We start from the raw sequence: 18,998 nt of genomic DNA, 5'->3' as shown, positions 1-18,998 counted from the left end.
CTGATGTGAAACTTGCTGGTCTATAAGAGTGGAGCCTCAGAATGCATGTTGCCTGGTAACGGAGTGTCACACACTAGCTATACAGATCAGGTGATCACAGGTTCACTGCCCGCTGGCCATTTCCTGAGGTGATCTGCCCATAACCATCAGTCCTACAATGTCCAGGTTTGCCTCCTAGTTCATTTTAAAATAATGGAAGTATTTGAAGCACTTTCAGAAATGTATCTCACATTTAGCAAAACTACAACAAAGGTCAAATGAATGAAACATATAAGATCTTGAAGGGACTTGACAGGGTGGATGATGAGAGGATGTTTCGTCTTGTGGGAGAGACTAGAACGAGGGGAAAAATTAGGAGTCTCCCATTTAATACGGAGAATGAGGAGAAATTTTTTCTCTCAGAGGTCGTTAGTCTGTGGAATTCTCCTCCCCAGACAGCAGTGGAGGCTGAGGCATTGAATATTTTTAAGGCTGAGTTAGATAGATTCTTGATTGACAAGGGAGTCAATGGTTAGTGCAGGTAGACGGGAAAGTAGAGCTGAGGTCACAATCAGATCAGTCATGATCTTGTCGAATAACGCAGTAGGCTCGAGGGGCTGAATAGCCTACCCCTGCTCCTAATTCATATGCTCATACGGTCTCAACAAAGGTGGAACTTATAAATGCCTTTCACAACCTCAAGACCTTCCAAAGCACTTTGCAGCCAATGAACTACTTTTCAAAGTACAGTCACTGTTGTATTATAAAGAACACAGACACTAACTCGTGCACAGCGAGCAGAAACCAGGTCATCTGTTTTTTTTTTACATTAGTTGAGAGTGAACTATTGGTCCACACACTGGGAGAGAACCTCTGCTGTTCTTTGCCATAGTATCAAGGGATCTCTTGCACCCACCTAAGAGGGCCGATTGAGCCTTCTTTGAATGTCTCATCCAGAAGGCCGCACTGGAGTGTTATCTTAGATTACATGGTCAAGTCTCTAGAAGGGAATTTGAACCCACAACATCCAAATTCAGAGTTGAGAGCACCACAGCCAACTCCTTGCAAACATAACACTCTATTTGCCAGGATAGGGAGAAAAGGTAGTGGGACTAACTGGATAGCTCTTTCAAAGAACCAGCACAGGCATGATGGGCCAAACAGCCTCCTTCTGTGCCGTATGATTTTATAATTCGATGACTCTGTTTGCTTGTCAGTAATTGACCTTCCGTGAGGAAGGTCTTTCTTTCACCTCTACCCACTCGCCTGCCACCACCCTTTATGTATCCAACCCTATCTCCTCAACAGCTGGCGGACAGTTTCACTAACAGCTGACGTCTTAATTATAGCTTATTTAGTGTATTTTCTGAATGATTCCCATGAGAACATGCAGATCAAAAGGTGCCCGCTCGAACTGCTGACAGATCATATTCAAGTCTTTCTCCTCTCTTCATGTGATAGCCTTAAATACAGTTTTTTTTGGGGGGAGCCCATTTATATAAAACAATGAACATACTTGTTATATTTATCAGCTGTAGCTTGGTGGGTAGCATAGTTGCCTTTTATGCTAGAAGGTTTCTGGGTTGAAACCCACCTCACAAACTTGAGCAAAAAAGATCTAGGCTGCCACTTCAAGGCAGCATATAAGAGAGAGTTGTACTATTTGGATGGGATGTTAAACCTTGTCTGTTCTCTCAGGTGGATGTAAAAGATCCCACTGCACGATTTTGAGTTATTTCCCAGTGTCTTGCCAGTATTTATTCCTCAATCAACAACACAAAAACAGAATATCTGGTCGCAAATTGGCTCTACCGTTTCCCACATTGCACTTCAAAAGTGCTGCATTGGCTAGAAAGTGCTGAGGCTGTGAAAGGTGCTATATAATTGCAGATCTTTCTTTATGATTAAGTTTAGCGGCAAGGTTAGCGGCAAGTTCCTCCCACGCATCGATGTCAGTTTGTCTCCTTTCCAATGAGGCTGCAAGGGGAAAAAGTCTCACTCTCAGTTTAAACAATTACCAGCTCAAAGTTAAAAAGAAAATGAACCAGTCTGTGTAAACAAAGAACTGCTCTCCGTTTAAATAAAAATGTTGTCTCATTCTTTAAGGGCAGGCCTGCAGAAAACTAATCTGTATAAACAAGAAAAATATAGTATGTCTGTGAAAAGGAAAACCTGTAAAAAGTCCTATATTTCTATAAAAGCAGGATCATTAAGACAATGGCTTTTAGATATCCAGTTATATATTGGAAGGCATAGCGTCTGAATTTAAACTATTTCGACAGTGAATGGAACTGTGTTTCCAGGATCAAGAAGTGAGTGAACCAAAGAAACACGCTATCAAAGTTAAGATTGCACTGGGCAATGAGGGCCTGCCACGGCCCAACACATCAAGATTGTCAGCAAGATATGGACAGTCCTGGAGCAGCAAGTGGAGGTGAAGGCCAATTTCTGAGAACATAGGCTTGAGCTTATGACATACTGGCAAAGGCAGGATGAGTCCATTGACTAGTTTGTTGCAAGGTGCCAAGAGAAAAGCCCAGGATCAGCCATGATCGTATTGAATGGCAGAGCAGGCTCAACGGGCTATATGGTCTACTTCTATCCTATTTCTTGTGTTCTTGTGTTCAAAATTCAATATTGTGACTTCGCAGATAGTGAAATGTCGGAATGGGTTTTAGAGCTAGTAACCGTGTCTACCCCAATGGAGGCCTTTCAAAAAGATTTGCTAGAAAAGTAAAAAGCGTACTCCATAGATGCACTACTTAATTATGGAAGGAAATTTGAAGCCATCATGGCTGGGCGCCAACAGTTTTAAGCATTGGGGCCGGCTATGACAATTGGTATGGTAACCAAGGCTCAGACGTCTGCTAAGCCATGTGGCAAATGTGGCATGAACCACCCAATTCGCAGTTATCCAACCTACCAGGACCAGTGCAAAGCTTGTGGCAGGCAAGGACATTGGGCAAGGCAGTGCAGAAGGCCGAGCTCAGATACTGCACACAGGAGTGATGGAGGATCACACGTAGAGAGGACGTCTGCAAGACAGGATGGCAAAGGCAAAAAAAATATGCGACACAGAAAAAAAGCCCAAGCAGGTACTTCAGGCAGCAGAGAGGCAGATTGTCAGGACAACATAGGTGAGGAATGCACTCATGCGAACAGCGGACAAGCATTTCACATAGTTAATTTGGATCAGCAGGTCAATGCTATTGCGCAATCTGAGGCATGTCAATGTTGTCAGCCAAATCAACAGAAGGAACACTTTCACGTCCATGGATAAAGATCTGCACAGATCAATTTCACGTTCACAGTGATAATTGCCCCCTTGTTACAGTTTTACTACACCAAGTTTCCAAGCACCAGGCAGCTTCGAGATACATCAAGTGCGGTGGTTACTGAGACGGTCAGCATTCTGTTCAGCCTATTTGGTGTGCTCAAAGAAATTATCTCTGATAATGGGCTGCAATATGTAGGAAGATCATTCCAAGATATGTGTGCCAGATGGGGAGTCCGTCAGGTGACATCATTGCCACATTATCCAAAGTCCAACAGCATACATGGCGCACACTATCAAATTGCTAATTTTAAAACGTAGGCAGACAGGGAAAGATCGCAAGGTTGCAATGCTGCACCTCTGAGCTACTCCATCAGACATGGGCTTACCATCACCTGCAGAGTTGATGTTTGGAAGGCGGGCAAGAACTACCCTACCCAGTCATCATCTCTCTAAGTTTTCAAAAGCCAAGGGTAGACTTCTGCCTCAACAAGTGAAGATGAGGACATCGTATGACAGGCAAGCAGGACCAGAATTAGCTCGATTGTGAGTAGAACAGAAGGTCAGAGTCCTCAATCATGCGTCAGGAACTTGGTATCCTGCAGAGATTGCAAGGATATGTGAGCAGCCCAGCTCGTCCAAGATCCAGACGCTCAATGGGAGATTCTCAGACAGAACCGACACCAGCTCAGAGAACGGTACGACAGCACTAAATGTCATAACCCTGACACGTTCAAAAACAAAGTCTGAAGATGAACACAGAAAGGCTACGTGCACAGAGGGAGAACATGCTCGTCATAAGTCTGACTCACCAGAGTCTCAGAGGAGTCATTAAGATGAGCTCAGCTCTGAGTGTTCAGAGGTTTACCAAAACAAGATTAGGATGAATAAGCAAACCCCCTCTATGTTTTAGAGAATGTTAAACTTACTTACTTGTACATAACGTTTTGTTTTAATCATGTATACTTAGTCCGAACCGTAACATCATTGCATATTGTACATATGTTTTTATCTTTGAAAATAAAGGGGGATTTTGTGGGATCACCTTAAGAAGCTGTAAGTGAAGATCGTCAGGGGAAGTGATGTTGTGTCACACATAACAAGGAGTTGTGAGTGTAGCCCAGCAGAGTGCAATGTGTTTAGATGTGGCTCGTGCAGTAACTGTTTGTATATATATGTTCTAGTTAAAGTAAAATAAAAATGCATGTTTTCTTTGAATATTACTTGTAGTTACTTATAGTCCTGTGAGTCTTACATTAGTTCACAAATCAAAGGAACAAGTGATATTACACCCTTGTGTGATCCATTGTCTCCCCTCACCCCTGCCTTTAGCCCACCACACCAACCTGGACATGGTGCAGGCCAATGTGGGCTGTCCGCATTGCCAACTGGAATTTCCAGTTAGTGCAGGTAAGGTCCAATAATTACCAATAGTTGGTCTCAATTAGCTGCCCAGGAGGGAACTGATCTAACCCTGAGCCACCCTCATTCAAAATGGCTCAGGTTTGGGATTGTGGCGGTGAGCCTGCACGGAGACCGGAGACTGCCAAATTGTGTGCCTGCCTGTCTGTGATCCAGACCCCAAAATCCAGCCCACCATTTCAGATCTGTGTTCTGATGAAAGGTCACAGTTCAAAAACATTAACCCTATTTCTCTCTCCGCAGATGCTGGCAGACTCCCTTTACTCCGGCCCCATATTATACTTTGATCCCGACCGAAGGAAAGCACCTCCTTGATTGTTTTGTTCTATTTACCTGGAACTCTCTGAGAGAGAGTGCCAACTAATACAGAATTGTGGATAATTCTGTTTTTGACCAGGTGCCCACTGGTTACTAGGTTAAAACTGATTGAGTTAACTGCATATTACACTGCGCTAAAGATGTTTCCACCAATCAGTCTGAGCTATTTTTGAACAGTATCCCTATAGAGCATAGGAAATTTTCTTGATGCATCTTCTGGTCATGACAAACATCTCTTATTCCAGTGGCCTGCTCTCCCTTCCCTACTGTACTGTTTGCTTCCAATATCCACAGCAGGAATTACTAAAGGATATCCTTTATTGCTAGAGAAATACAATACAAAAAGAAGGAAGTTATGCTAAACCATTATGAAGTTAGTCCTCAGCTGATGTGTTACGTTCAACTCTGGGCATCATACTTTCTGAAGGATATCAAGGCCTTAGAGAGGGTGCTCAGGAGATTTACCAAAATGGTACCAGGGATAAGGGACTTCAGTTATGTGGAGAGACTGGAGAAGCTGGGGTTCTCCGGAGAGGTTAAGGTTAAGAGGAGATTCGAACTAGGTGTTCAAAGTCATGAAGGATTTTGATAGAGTAAATAAGGAGAAGCTGTTTCCAGTAGCAGAAGGGTCGATAACCAGAGGAAATTGAACAAGAGGTGACAGGAAGAAACATTTTTCTACACAGTGGGTTGTTGTGATCTGGAATGCACTGCCTGAAAGAGTGGGGGAAGTAGATTCAATAATAACTTTCAAAGGAGAATTGAATAAATACTTGAAGGGAATACCATTACAGAGCTATGCAGAATGAGCAGGGGAGTGGGATTAATTGGATAGCTCTGCCAAAGGGTCAGCACAGGTAAAATGGGCCGAATGGCCACGGTTCGCTGCTGCTTCTAACTCCTCCAACTCTGCCTTAAAAGACTGCATGCATACAACATGTCTCCTCATCTCACACCTTTAGTGAGATTGCCGGTTTAGTACTAAATTAGGAACAGTTTAATATTGTGGGCCCACTGAGTAGATTGAGACTGCCTGACCAAGTTCACATTGGAACCCTTACAACCAACATACAGAGGGATGGATTTGAATCCAGGTTCCAGAGGTGAAAAGTCATTGTTTAACATAAGGCATAAAGTTTACATTAAAACCACAGTCCACTCACTGAGGGGTTAATAAATTGTGAGGCTGCTATTTTTATTCAATTAAATCTTGACACTTCCTTTCTCTACATGCCATTTTGTACAAACATAGAAGGTTTACAGGTAGGAAAACACCAGACGGTCCTTCAAGCCTGCCCCATGCCATTGCGCCTGGAGAATTCCCTCCCCACCAACTCATACCATAACCACCACCCGCCCACCACTGTGTAATCTCCTGGGAGTGGCAAAAAAAATTCAGAAAAGTTCCAGACTCAACAAGGAAAGAAAATACTCTGGGAAATTCCTCTGCGATCCCCTCAGGTAATCGAAAACCAGTCCAGGAGGACTCTGTGGGATTTTTTTTAATTCTTTCATGAGATGTGGCAATTGCTAGCAAGGTGAACATTTGTTGCCCATCCTTAATTGCCCTTGACAACAGAATGGCTTGCTAGGCCATTTCAGAGGGCAGTTAAGAGTTAGCCACATTGTTGTGGGTCAGACCAGGTAAGAACAGCAGATTTCCATCCCTAAAGGACATTAGTGAATGAGATGAGTTTTTATGACAATTAATGATAGCTTCATGACACTATTATTGAGACAATGCTAGGTTTTTATTAATTAATTGAATTTAAATTCCACCACCTGCCTTGGTAGGATTTGAACCTGTGTATCCAGGTCATTAGCCAAGGCATCTAGATCACTAATTCAGTGTCAGTATCACTACAGCACCATCTCCCCTTGATGCAGTTTGTGGTGACCACTACATTGCCTTTAACCATCCACACTACCAGCCTCTAGTCAGTAGTTTACATTTGTCTGTTGTTACAAAAGTGCCTCTGTGTTTTGTTAAGTGTATTTTTGAGGGTTCATTTTTGAAAGATTGAAGAAATGTTAAACATTGTGGTTTTCTCAGGGGGTCATGTAAAGGCCACATGACTTTGAAAAACAGTCACTGGAAATATTTTTAAAAGGGGCACTGAGAAATCTTGTGAGGAAAACAAGCATTTCCAGGAAACCATCTGACTTCCAGCAACAACAACAACAAAGCTTTCCGGGACATCACCTGACTTCCGGCTCAATAAACAACCGGGAGCTTTGGACACCTGGAGCAGTTGTTTACAAAGATGTGGCAGGTCAATATTGATGGAGGTCAAAAGGTTGACCTCCTGTTGTCGGTTTTGCTTTTGAATTGTTTTGAGTTGGGGTTGAACTATATAAAAAGGGAGAGAACTTCCAAGGAGGGAAGAGAATTCCCAAGGAAGGAGAGAAGACCACAACCCAGCTCAGCTTTCCAGCACCTCTCTAAAAGACCCTGAGAAGTCTACGGTGTCAATTCATCTCACCTCCTGTCTTTTGAAGAAAAGTCCCCCTAAATTAATTCTCAATGCCGCCAGAAAAGAACTGTTCTAAAAGATGGGATTAATATAGGATTAGTATAAATGGGTGGTTGATGGTCGGCACAGACTCGGTGGGCTGAAGGGCTTATTTCAGTGCTGTATGACTCTATGACTCTATCCCAGTGACCGTCTACCTGTACTCGGAGGCCAGACTGTATGCCAGTTTTGGAACACAAAGTATCTCATCTGCTGTTTCTTCAAAAATGAGCAAGTATTCAGCCCAAGTATTTTTTTGTCTGTAATGGAGCTCGAAAACAAAAATCCCTTTATTTTTCCAGCTAACTGATGTTTATTATGTGTATCTGTGTGTGTGTGTGAGGGGCTAAGTTAAAAAGGGAACTTTAATATTTCAATCTGTGTGTTTATGCTATATTTCATTACCGATTAAGACTTTTTTATAATAAACTGATAATTTTGTTGTTTAGTAAAGAAATCTGTTTGGTATGTTTTATTCTGAGATAAAAATAGCATCTATGATTGACCGTATCGGTAAGTGGGAAAAAAATTAAATATATGTTGTGACCTGTGGAGAAGTGGAGCTAGAATAAACAGTGCACTCCTCCCACCTCAGTTGTAACACTGTATAAAACACAAAAAGCCAGTTAATCTGATTGTAGTTGGTCAGAATATCAAGATATTTAAAACTATCCCTGATCTATATCACTTCTACCTGCAGGTAAATGCTTGACCATCAAACTGGGAGTGTTTAAAGAGGCAAAGTGCCGGGTAATTTGGCAGGAATTAATTAATTTAATAAGACTGGAGTTCATTTCTTGGTTAAACACACTGCAATTTGGAAATGACCCTTTGTGATATAATCTCACAGAACTTTGTGATAAAATCTTACAGAGCTCAATGCCTTTGTAGCAAATTTATCAATCCGCTGTTTTAATAGAGGTGTTTAAACTGGTTAATACTCAAAGTAAAACAATAGGCATGAAAAGCTGTTGAATATTTATGATAACAGAGGAAGCCCCAACATTAAGTCTATTCACACTCTATACATAGTTTAAACTCATGTATTTTGACCGTCCCCAATCTGTTAAACTGCAATAATTTATCAAGAGGGACGCTGTCCAACCTTCTATTTATTTCATTCTTTTATCCTTTTCATTTTTTTCTATTTCCATATAGTTAGAAGATTTTTTTTGCATTTCATGTGTTTATTCAAAATATATTTTGCATAAAGGAGGCCGTGATTTCCTCCATTGCCTTGATGGGTAGGCACACTGCCCAGGGTGTACTGAGCCAGGGGGACCAGAATGTTGCCAGCTTAGATCTGTGGCTTGTGTTGGGGACAGCTCACCTCAACTCAGGCTGACGTGGGGAGTGGAGCAGTTGGTCTCAACACCCTAATGGACGGAAGCCAAGGATCCTGCACTCATCGCCACCTGGAGGCTCCCCCTGGAAGGTGCGCCCTTGTGGATATCAGGTGAGGACTGTATGGTCAAATAGCTGGTTGGCATTGCCCCGTTCAAACAGACGAGGTACCGGAGAAAGCTGACGGCTATGAAGCTGTGAGTCCAACATCTTCAGCAGGAAAAGGGAAGTCACACTTAAGGTGGAGCGAAAATTAAAATTGTCATTTCACAGACATTAATAGAAAAGATCATGACAATTCAAAGAAATGTGATGGTTTCTTCATGTTTAGTGAGGTATTTGTCTGCCTTTGTTTTTCTTTTACTGTAAAAAGGAAATGAACGATTAGGATACAATAATGACGAGTCAAAAAATAGAGGCAGAAAAGAAGAAGCTGAGGTTTCTCAACTTGAACTTGTTAGATTTGTGTATGTCTTTTAGTTTTTGATGTAGCACTTGGCTGAAGATCTGCAAAAAATAAATGGAGCAATACACAAAGCAACACAGCTGCAAAACATGCCAGCCGCACCGACAATTGAAAAAAGGTTTCGTGCTGTACTGGTTCCTTTTCACGATACTGGGGAAGGCTGCGTCTGGCCACATCTGGCAGTGCTATATACAATCATAGAATAATACACTGCAGAAAGAGGCCATTCTGCCCATTGTGCCTGTACCGACTCTTCGTAATTAATCCCAGTCCCTTGCTCTTTCTCCATAACCCTGTACATTTTTTCCCTTCAATCACAGGGGCAAATGAAAACCCTTGTCGGGGGGGTATAAATTGGTATGGATTGCACCGGTTTTTCAGGCATAAGACTGGAGCAAAATGCAACAGTCAGGTGGCCACCTAAATCAGCCAATAGACTACAGGAAAATGTTAACGAGGGGCCTAACGCCTGTTGAAAGGACCCTTTCCTGAAATTGGGCTGCCCGTGAGCAGGCCTGCTCAGACTAGGGGATTACCTGAAATACGCAGTTAAGGTGCCCAATTTCAGGCAGGACTCAGGCCTCTCTGTTTGCGCACGGACTAGTTTCTATCCCTTCCGTCATTTTCAGTGCAACTCACTCCTAGCCCCTGTCATCTCTGCCCTAGTTCTGGGAGAAGGACTAGTCAGCTTGATTGACAGGCATACTCAGAAAGGCCTCAAGGACCCCTCCACCCCAGTTTCCTTCCAAACAGGAATGAAAATCCATGTTCGGGAGGCAATCAAGGGATGGACGGTACAGCTCGGCTTGGCCCTAGAAGCTAAAAATGGCAAAGCTAGCTCCTATCAATAGAAGTTCTCGAGAAAGAAAAAACATTCTGTCCCTGAAACAGGCAGGATGTGGGTTGGTTATTGTTTCTCTCATTTCAGGAAAAAAAGTGAGATTGTTAGGTAAGGGGCATTAAGCTTTCGGCATTACTCATGACGTCTGTGAAATAAAGCATCTTATCAGTTTGTATGTGACCTCATTTCGCCAAGTGTTTCACAATCGAACCTTGCATAATTTGAAGAAGATTCAAAAAGGTTGGAGAAAGTTGGAGACGATGCGAGAAGATTAATGAAGATTAGAGAAATGGGGAGAAGGTTGGGGAAGTACATGCGAGGACAGCTGGTGAGAAATACTATGCCCAGTTCAAATCACCAAAGAGCTCCTTTTGTTAATCCTCTGAATTACGTCATTGAAACAGTACAAGCGTGTTCCTAAATGTGAGGCACTCTGTCAGACTACAAAAGGGAGCGTCTAGCACTGCTGTACCTGAAATAATATTTTAAGGCAGACTCAGAATGTGTTACACCATTTGGGCTATAGTGCAGGATGTCCGCCATATCTGTTGAGGCATTGGAATCATTGTTTCATGATTCCAATGGTCTGTTTCATGACGGCACTCTCTCGGAAACACGGACCTGATTGTGTACTTGTGCTCACTTGGATTTCACATTAGTTCTCCAAGGAGCCAGCCAGCCAGTGTCAAATAATGGATGATTTGTCCTGGTCAATTCATTATGCTCAATGCGAGACAACGACCTGCATGATTTGCTGCTGATGACCACAGGGCAACTAGGCCATTGATAAGAGTGATTCCTTCTCCCAACTCCTTTGTGATTCATAAGGGCTGCAGCCTTGTGGCCAAAGCATGCAGGACTACATGTGTGCAGACTATGACAATCTGGATTTGGGGGTGTAATATTACGTGCTCCTTTAGCATGTGAAATATTGTAAGATTCACAGGACTCCAAGCAATATCCAAAGAATATGTGAGTTTTTATTATAATTTAAACTAGAACAGACATACACACAGCGATTACAGGAGCCACACCAACACACATCTCACTCTGTCAGGCTACACTTACAACACCTTGGTCATGAGTGACGCAACATCACTTCCTCTGGTGGCCTTCACTTACAGCCTCTTAAGGTGGTCCCTTCTTAAGGTGGTCCCACAGCATCCCCCTTTTATCGAAAGATAAAAACATATGTACAATATACGTTGTGGGTTGGACTAACTATATATGATCAAAACAAAATGTTATTTACAAGTAATCAAGTTTAACATTCTTTAAAACGTAGAGGAGGCTTGCTTATTCGTGTTATCTTGTTATGGTAAACCTCATCTGATGACTCCTCTGAGACTCAGAACCTTGGTTAGCATGTTCTTCATCTGTGCACGTAGCCTTTGTACATTCATCTTCAGATTTTGTCTTTGAACGTGTTAGTGAAGCCACAGGGTTGTCGCATATAGTGCTGTCGTACTGCTCTCTGAATCGACTTTGGTTCCGTCTGAGAATCGCACCATTGGGTGTCTGGACCTCATAATATCTGGGCTGGCCATGCCTGCAGGATACCAAGTTCCCGAAGCATGACTGAGGACTCTGACCTTCTGTCTTACTCACAATCGAGCCAATTCTGGTCCTGCTTACCAGTTATCATCTTCCCTTGTTTAGAAAGCTTAGAAAATTGATGACTGGCAACCTCGGAGATTCGGAGAGAAGCAGCGGGAGAGGAGAGTATTTAAAAAGCGCACAAGAACCTCAGAGATTCGGAGAGAAGCAGCGGGAGAGGAGCGGGAGGTTCGGAGGCACATCAAAAATCGAAAAGTGACGTCACAATCATCAGAAAGCGCAGGGAAAGAGAAAGCAGGCCGGGGTGAGGATACCGATGAGCTTTCAATTTAATCTAAGTTAATCAAATATAAAATAAGACTTGATCGATTCATTAGTATAAAAACTGAAAACTAGGTGGATTTTACAATTTACCATATATATAGAGAGAGAGAGGGACCAGCAGGGAGGGTAATGGTTTAAATTAGGAGCTAGGTAATTAAAATGTTTTCAATGGCGGTAGTGTAAACAGAGCAGGACTAGAAGTATTAATTACAATTGATCGTTTAAACAGGTACTTCTAATTTAATTTATATCAAACATAGCATCAAACATCCAAATTAATTAATTAAATAGAATAGCAATGGCTGGGCAGGTGATATGTTGCAGCTGTAATATGTGGGAGCTGGTGGACACCGGTGCTCGAGGCTGCTCGAGGACCTTCGGCACAGAGTTGATGAGCTGGAGTCCGAGCTGCGGACACCGCGACACATCAGGGAGGGGGAGGGTTACCTGGACACTGTGTTTCAGGAGGCAGTCACACCCCATAAATTAATTACATCAAATTTGGACCGTGGTCAGGCACAGGAGGGTGTGACTACGAGTGAGGCAGGTATGGGGATCCAAAATTTAGCTTTGGAGGAGCCTCAGCCAGTGCCCTTATCTAATAGGTATGAGGTTCTTGCTCCTGGTGTGGACGAGGGCATAGACTGCAGGGAGGTTGAGCAAACTTGCCACAGCACTGTGGTTCAGAGTGCCATTCAAGTGGGGGGAGAAAAGAGAAATGGAGTTGTAGTAGGGGATAGCATAGTTAGGGGAATAGGTACTGTTCTCTGCAGCAAAGACAGGGAGTCCCAAAGGCTGTGTTGCCTACCTGGTGCCAAGGTTAAGGACCTCTCTTATGGGCTGGAGAGGAACTTGGAGTGGGAGGGGAAGGATCCAGTTGTCGTGGTCCACGTAGGTACCAACGACATAGTTAGGACTAGGAAAAAGGTTCTGCTGAGGGACAATGAGCAGCTCGGGGCTAAATTAAAAAGCAGAACCACAAATGTAATAATCTCCAGATTACTACCAGCGCCACATGCAAATTGGCGTAGGGTAAATAAGATTAGAGAGGTAAACACGTGGCTCATGGATTGGTGTGGGAGAAATGGGTTCCGATTCATGGGGCATTGGCACCAGTACTGGGGAAGGAGAGAGCTCTTCTGTTGGGATGGACTTCATTTGAACCATGCTGGGACTAGTGTCCTGGCGAATCGTATAACTAGGGTTGTAGCTAGGACTTTAAACTAATTAGTGGGGGGGAGGGTTCAATTCTAAGGGAAGTTTAAAAAAATCAAAAAGAAACGAGAGAGCAGAGGTGCAGGGTAGTGAAGAGGTGAACGGTAATCAAAGTGTGACAGGAAGCGGCAGAAAATATAAGCAGAAGAGTGCAGCAGAAATTAGAACCAGAATGAGTAATAATGGTAAAAAGACAAAGCTTCAGGCTCTTTATCTGAATGCACAGCATTTGTAACAAGATAGATGAGTTGACGGCACTAATAGAAATAAATGAATATGACTTGATAGCTATTACAGAGACGTGGTTGCTGGGTAACCAAGACTGGAACTCAATATTCAACGGTATTCGATGTTCTGGAAAAATAGGCAAAAAGGAAAAGGAGGTGGGGTAGCTTTGTTAATAAAGGAAGGTATCAGTGCGGTGGTGAGTAGTGATATAGGTTCAATAGATCGTGATGTGGAATCAGTTTGGGTGGAAATAAGGAATAGCAAGAGGAAGAGTTCATGGGTGGGAGTTGTCTATAGGCCCCTGAGGAGTTGCCTCACTGTAGGACAAAGTATAAATCAGGAAATAATGGAGGTGTGTAAGAAGGGCGTTACAATTGTCATAGGTGATTTTAATCTGCATATTGACTGGACAAATCAGATTGGCAGAGGTAACATGGAAGACGAATTTGTAGAGTGCATCAGAGATTGTTACTTAGAACAATACATTGCAAAACCTACCAGGGAACAGACTATTTTGGATCTAGTATGTGTAATGAGGTAGGATTAATAAGAGATATCGTAGTTAAGGATCCTCTAGGGGGGTAGCGATCACAACATGGTAGAATTTCAAATTCAGTTTGAGGGTGAGCAACTCGGATCTCAAACCAGTGTCCTCAACTTAAACAAGGGCAATTACAGAGGTATGAAGAAAGAGTTGTCTAAATCAGGCTGGGAAAATCGACTAAGGGGAAGGTCAGTGGATGAGCAGTGGCAGACATTTAAACAGTTATTTCATAACACTCAGCAAAAATTTATCTTGCTCAAAAAGAAGGACTTGATGAGAAGGATGAACCACCTGTGGTTAACAAAGGTGGTCAAGGAGAGTATCCGATCAAAAATTCTGGCATACAAAGCAGCGTAAACTCGTGGTAGGCCAGAGGATTGGGAATTTTTTAGGAACTAGCTGCGGATGACTAAAAAGCTAATAAATAGGGAAAAAATTGATTATGAAAGTAAATTGGCAAGAAATATAAAAACCAACAGCAAGAGCTTCGACAGGTATTTAAAAAGAAAGAGAGTAGCTAAAGTGAGCGTGGGACCCTTGGAGGATACGACTGGAGAATTGGTAATGGGGAACAGGGAAATGGCAGGTAATTTAAACCAATATTTTGCATCGGTCTTCACAGTGGAAGACACGATAAACATCCCACAGATATCAGATAAGCAAGGAGCTAATGGGAGGAAAGATCTTGTAAGTCTCTATCACAAGGGACAAAGTATTTGACAAATTAATGGAACTAAAAGCAGACAAGTTGCCAGGACCTGATGACCTGCATCCAAGGGTTTTAAAGGAAGTGGCTGCAGAGATAGTGGAGGCATTGATCGAAATATTCCAGAACTCACTGAATTCTGGGAGGCTCCTAGTGGATTGGAAAACCGCTAATGTGACACCCCTGTTCAAGAAGGGAGAGAGACAAAAAGCAGGAAACTACAGGCCAGTCAGCCTAACATTGGTCGTTGGGAAAATGCTAGATTCCATTATTAAGGAAGAAATAGCAGGACATTTAGAAAAGCTTGATGCAATCAAACAGAGTCAACATGGTTCTGTGAAAGGGAAATCATGTTTGACAAATTTGCTAGAGTTCTTCGAGCATATAACAAGCAGGGTTGATGAAGTGGAACCGGTAGATGTAGTGCATTTGGATTTCCAGAAGGCATTCAATAAGGTGCCATATAAAAGATTATTGCACAAAAATAGGAGCTCACGGTTCTGATGAAGGGTCACTGACCTGAAACGTTAACTCTGCTTCTCCCTCCACAGATGCTGCCAGACCTGCTGAGGATTTCCAGCGTTTCTTGTTTTTATTTTAGATTTCCAGCATCTGCAGTATTTTGCTTTTATTATAGGAGCTCATGGTATTGGAGGTAATATATTAGCATGGATTGAGGATTGGTTAACTCACAGAAGACAGAGAGTCGGGATTAATGGGTCATTTTCAGTTTCAAAAGACGTAACTAGTCGAGTGCCACAAGGATCAGTCCTAGGGCCTCAATTATTTACTATCTATATTAATGACTTGCAGGAGGGACAGAGTGTAATATATTCAAATTTGCTGACGATACAAAAATAGGTGGGAGGGCATGTTGTGATGAGGACATAAGGAATCTGCAAGGGGATATAGATCAGTTGAGTGAGTGGGCAAAAACTTGGCAGATGGAGTTTAATGTAGCAAAGTGTGAGGTCATGCACTTTGGTAGGAAGAATCAAAAGGCAGACTATTATTTAAATGGAGAGAGACTCCAAAAAAGTTCAGTACAGAGGGATCTGGGTGTTCTTGTGCATGAAACACAAAAACTCAGCATGCAGGTGCAGCAAGTAATTAAGAAGGCAAATGGAATTTTGGCCTTTATTGCTAGGGATTCGAAGTTTAAAAATAGGGAAGTCTTGTTACAACTGTACAGAGTGTTGGTGAGGCCACACCTGGAGTACTGTGTACAGTTTTAGTCCCCGTATTTAAGAAAGGATATACTGGCACTGCAGGCAGTTCAAAAGAGATTCACTAGGCTGATTCCTGGGATGAAGGGGTTGACTTATCAAGAACGGCTAAACAGGTTAGGCCTTTATTCATTAGAGTTTAGAAGAATGAGGGCTGGTCAGTGATCGGAGAAACATAAGGGCATTAGAAATAGCAGCTGGAATACACCATTTGGCCCTTCAAGCCTGCCCCACCATTCAACAAGAAATTGGCTGATCTTCTATCTCAACTCCACCTTCCCGCACTATCTCCATCGGTACCCAAAAAAATCTATCGACCTCTACCTTGAATATGCTCATCGAATAAGCATCCACAGCTCTCTGGGTTAGAGAATTCCAATGATTCACAACCCTCTGAGCAAAGAAATTTCTTCTCATCTCCATCCTAAATGGCTGACCAGTTATTCTGAGACTGTGGCCCCATGTTCTAGATTCTCCAGCCAGGGGAAACATTTTCTCAGCATCTACCCAGTCAAACCACTTAAGAATTAGATCACCAGTCATTTTTTTACAATGCAGGAAGTATAGGCCTAGCCTACTCAACCTCTCCTCACAGGGTCATTGATTTGGGGGACGCGATTGGAGGTCGGGGGAAGTAGGCTGGGGACCAGGGAAGGAAATTGGGGGTCAGGGAAAGAGATCAGGTGTCAGAGAAAGGAGGTCGGGGGTCAGGTAGAAAGAGGTTGATGATCGGGGCATCACGGGCGGAAAGCACCAGTGCTCGGGAAGGTGATTGATGCAAGTAACCTGCAATTTTTTTTCATGTAGGTTTACCTGAGTGGTGACAGCGGTTACCTCAGAGAAAACCAATGTTGAAACAAGGACCTAAAGCAGATATTAGGGCCTGTATTTGCATAAAGGAAGCTCTTTGTTTGTCCTGTCTCAAAATGGTAGTAGTGCACTTCCTACCCACCATTTTGGGAGCTGGGAAAGCTGCGTAGCAGCTGAAAAGCTGGCATTATGGGGCCAAACTTAACCCCCTAAGCATCTGAAACATTAATTTCTAGCACAGCGACAACAGCTCCAAACTGGTCCCTCTTGCTGCATTAACAAACAGGGAGGCCATTCAGCCCCTCGAGCCAGTTCCGCCATTCAGTGAGATCATGGCTGATCCGTGGCCTAACTCCATAAACCTGCCTTTGCCCCATATCCCTTAATACCTTTGCGTAACAAAAGTCTAAACATCAAGCTCAGTTTTAAAATTAACAATTGATCTAGCATCAGTTGCCATTTGTGGAAGAGAGTTTCCAAACTTCTACCACCCTTTGTGTGTACAAGTATTTCCTAATTCCACTCCTGAAAAGTCTGGCTCTATTTTTTGGACTGTGTCCCCTAGTTCCAGACTCCCAACCAGCGGAAATGGTTGCTCTCTCTCCCTACCTTATCTGTTCCCCTTTATATCTTGAAAACTTTAAGCAAGTCACCCCTTAACCTTCTAAGTTCCAGGGAAGACAACAATAGTTTGTGTAATCTCTCATCGCAATTTATCTCTTAGAGTCCAGGTATCATTCCAATAGATTGACTCTCCACTCCCTCCAAGGCCAATATAGCCTTCCTAAAGTGTCGTGCCCAGAATTGCACACAGTACTCTAGGTGTGGTCTAACCAGGGCTTTGTATAGCTGAAGCATAGGTTCTACCCCCTATAGACTAGTTCTCTAGGTATTAAGGCCAGCTTTGCATTAGCCTTTTTGATTATTTTCTGTACTTGTTCATGTCATCTTAATGATGTATGTATCTGGACCCCCAGGTTCTGAAGGTTCACCAATACCATCTGCTTCTACCTCCATAACGTCACTTGTTTTCACCCCTACCTCTTCTCATCTTCTGTTGAAACCCCGATCTGTGCCTTTGTTGACTCCAGACTCAACTATTCCAATGCCCTCCAGGTTGACCTCCAACCTAACACCCTTCATAAAGTTGAGCTCATCCAAACTCTACTGCTTGTACCCTAACTCACACCAAGTCCAATTGACCCATCACCCCTGTGTTCACTGATTTCCATTCTCTCCCGGTCCATCAATGCCTCAATTTTAAAACTCTCATCATTGTTTTCAAATCCCTCCATGGCTTGGCAACTCCATATCTCTGTAATGTCCTCCAGTACCACAGACCTCCAAGATCTCTGCACTTCTCCAATTCAGGCCTCTGGAGCATCTCCAATTTTAATCACTACACCATTGGTGGCCATGCCTTCAGCTGCCTAGACCCTAAGCTTTGGAATTCCTTCCGTAAGCCTCTCTGCCTCGCATTAAGATGCTCCTTAAAACCTTCCTCTTTGCCCAAGCTTTTGGTCACCTGCCCTAATTTCTCCTTATGTGGCTTGGTGTCAAATTTTGTTTGATAACTTTTAATTTGAAGATGCTATATAAATGCACATTGTTGGTTGTGGGCTTAAGCCCCAGAGGGTAAATGTCAATATGGACTAGTCGGGCTGAATGGCCTGTTACTGCGTTAAAACCTCTACACTTTTCTATCCGACGTCTTTTTCTCTTCTCACTGTTGTGGGAATAGATGAACAAATATAGGGAAACCATCGATAGTGCACAGGAAACTAGAACGCTTATCAGCAGGAAAGGCCAGTCCGTGGTCTGAAACCTGAAGTGCAACTGTAGCTTCAGAGCTTCGTAATGATAAGAATGTTCATCTCGCTTCACAGCAGAAAGAGAGACAGGAGAGGTTTTAGTTGTATTTCTGCACTCAACAGGAATCAAGAGAAATGGCACAGAATAGAACGGGATGATGCCAAAACTACCGTACAGTTGCAATTTTGATATAAAGCATTTAGGTGTGGACATTTCTTTTTATATTCTTTCATGGGATGTGGGCGTCACTGGCAAGGTCGGCATTTGCTGCCCATCCCTAGTTGCCCTTGACAACCGAGTGGCTTGCTAGGCCATTTCAGAGGGCAGTTAAGTGTTAACCATATTGCTGTGGATCTACAGTCACATGTAGGCCAGACCAGGTAAGGATGGCAGATTTCCTTCCCTGAAGGACATTAGTG

This window comes from Heterodontus francisci, chromosome 41, assembly GCF_036365525.1.
Source record: "Heterodontus francisci isolate sHetFra1 chromosome 41, sHetFra1.hap1, whole genome shotgun sequence".
NCBI classification, from domain to species: domain Eukaryota; kingdom Metazoa; phylum Chordata; class Chondrichthyes; order Heterodontiformes; family Heterodontidae; genus Heterodontus; species Heterodontus francisci.
This window is presented reverse-complemented; position numbering follows the sequence as displayed.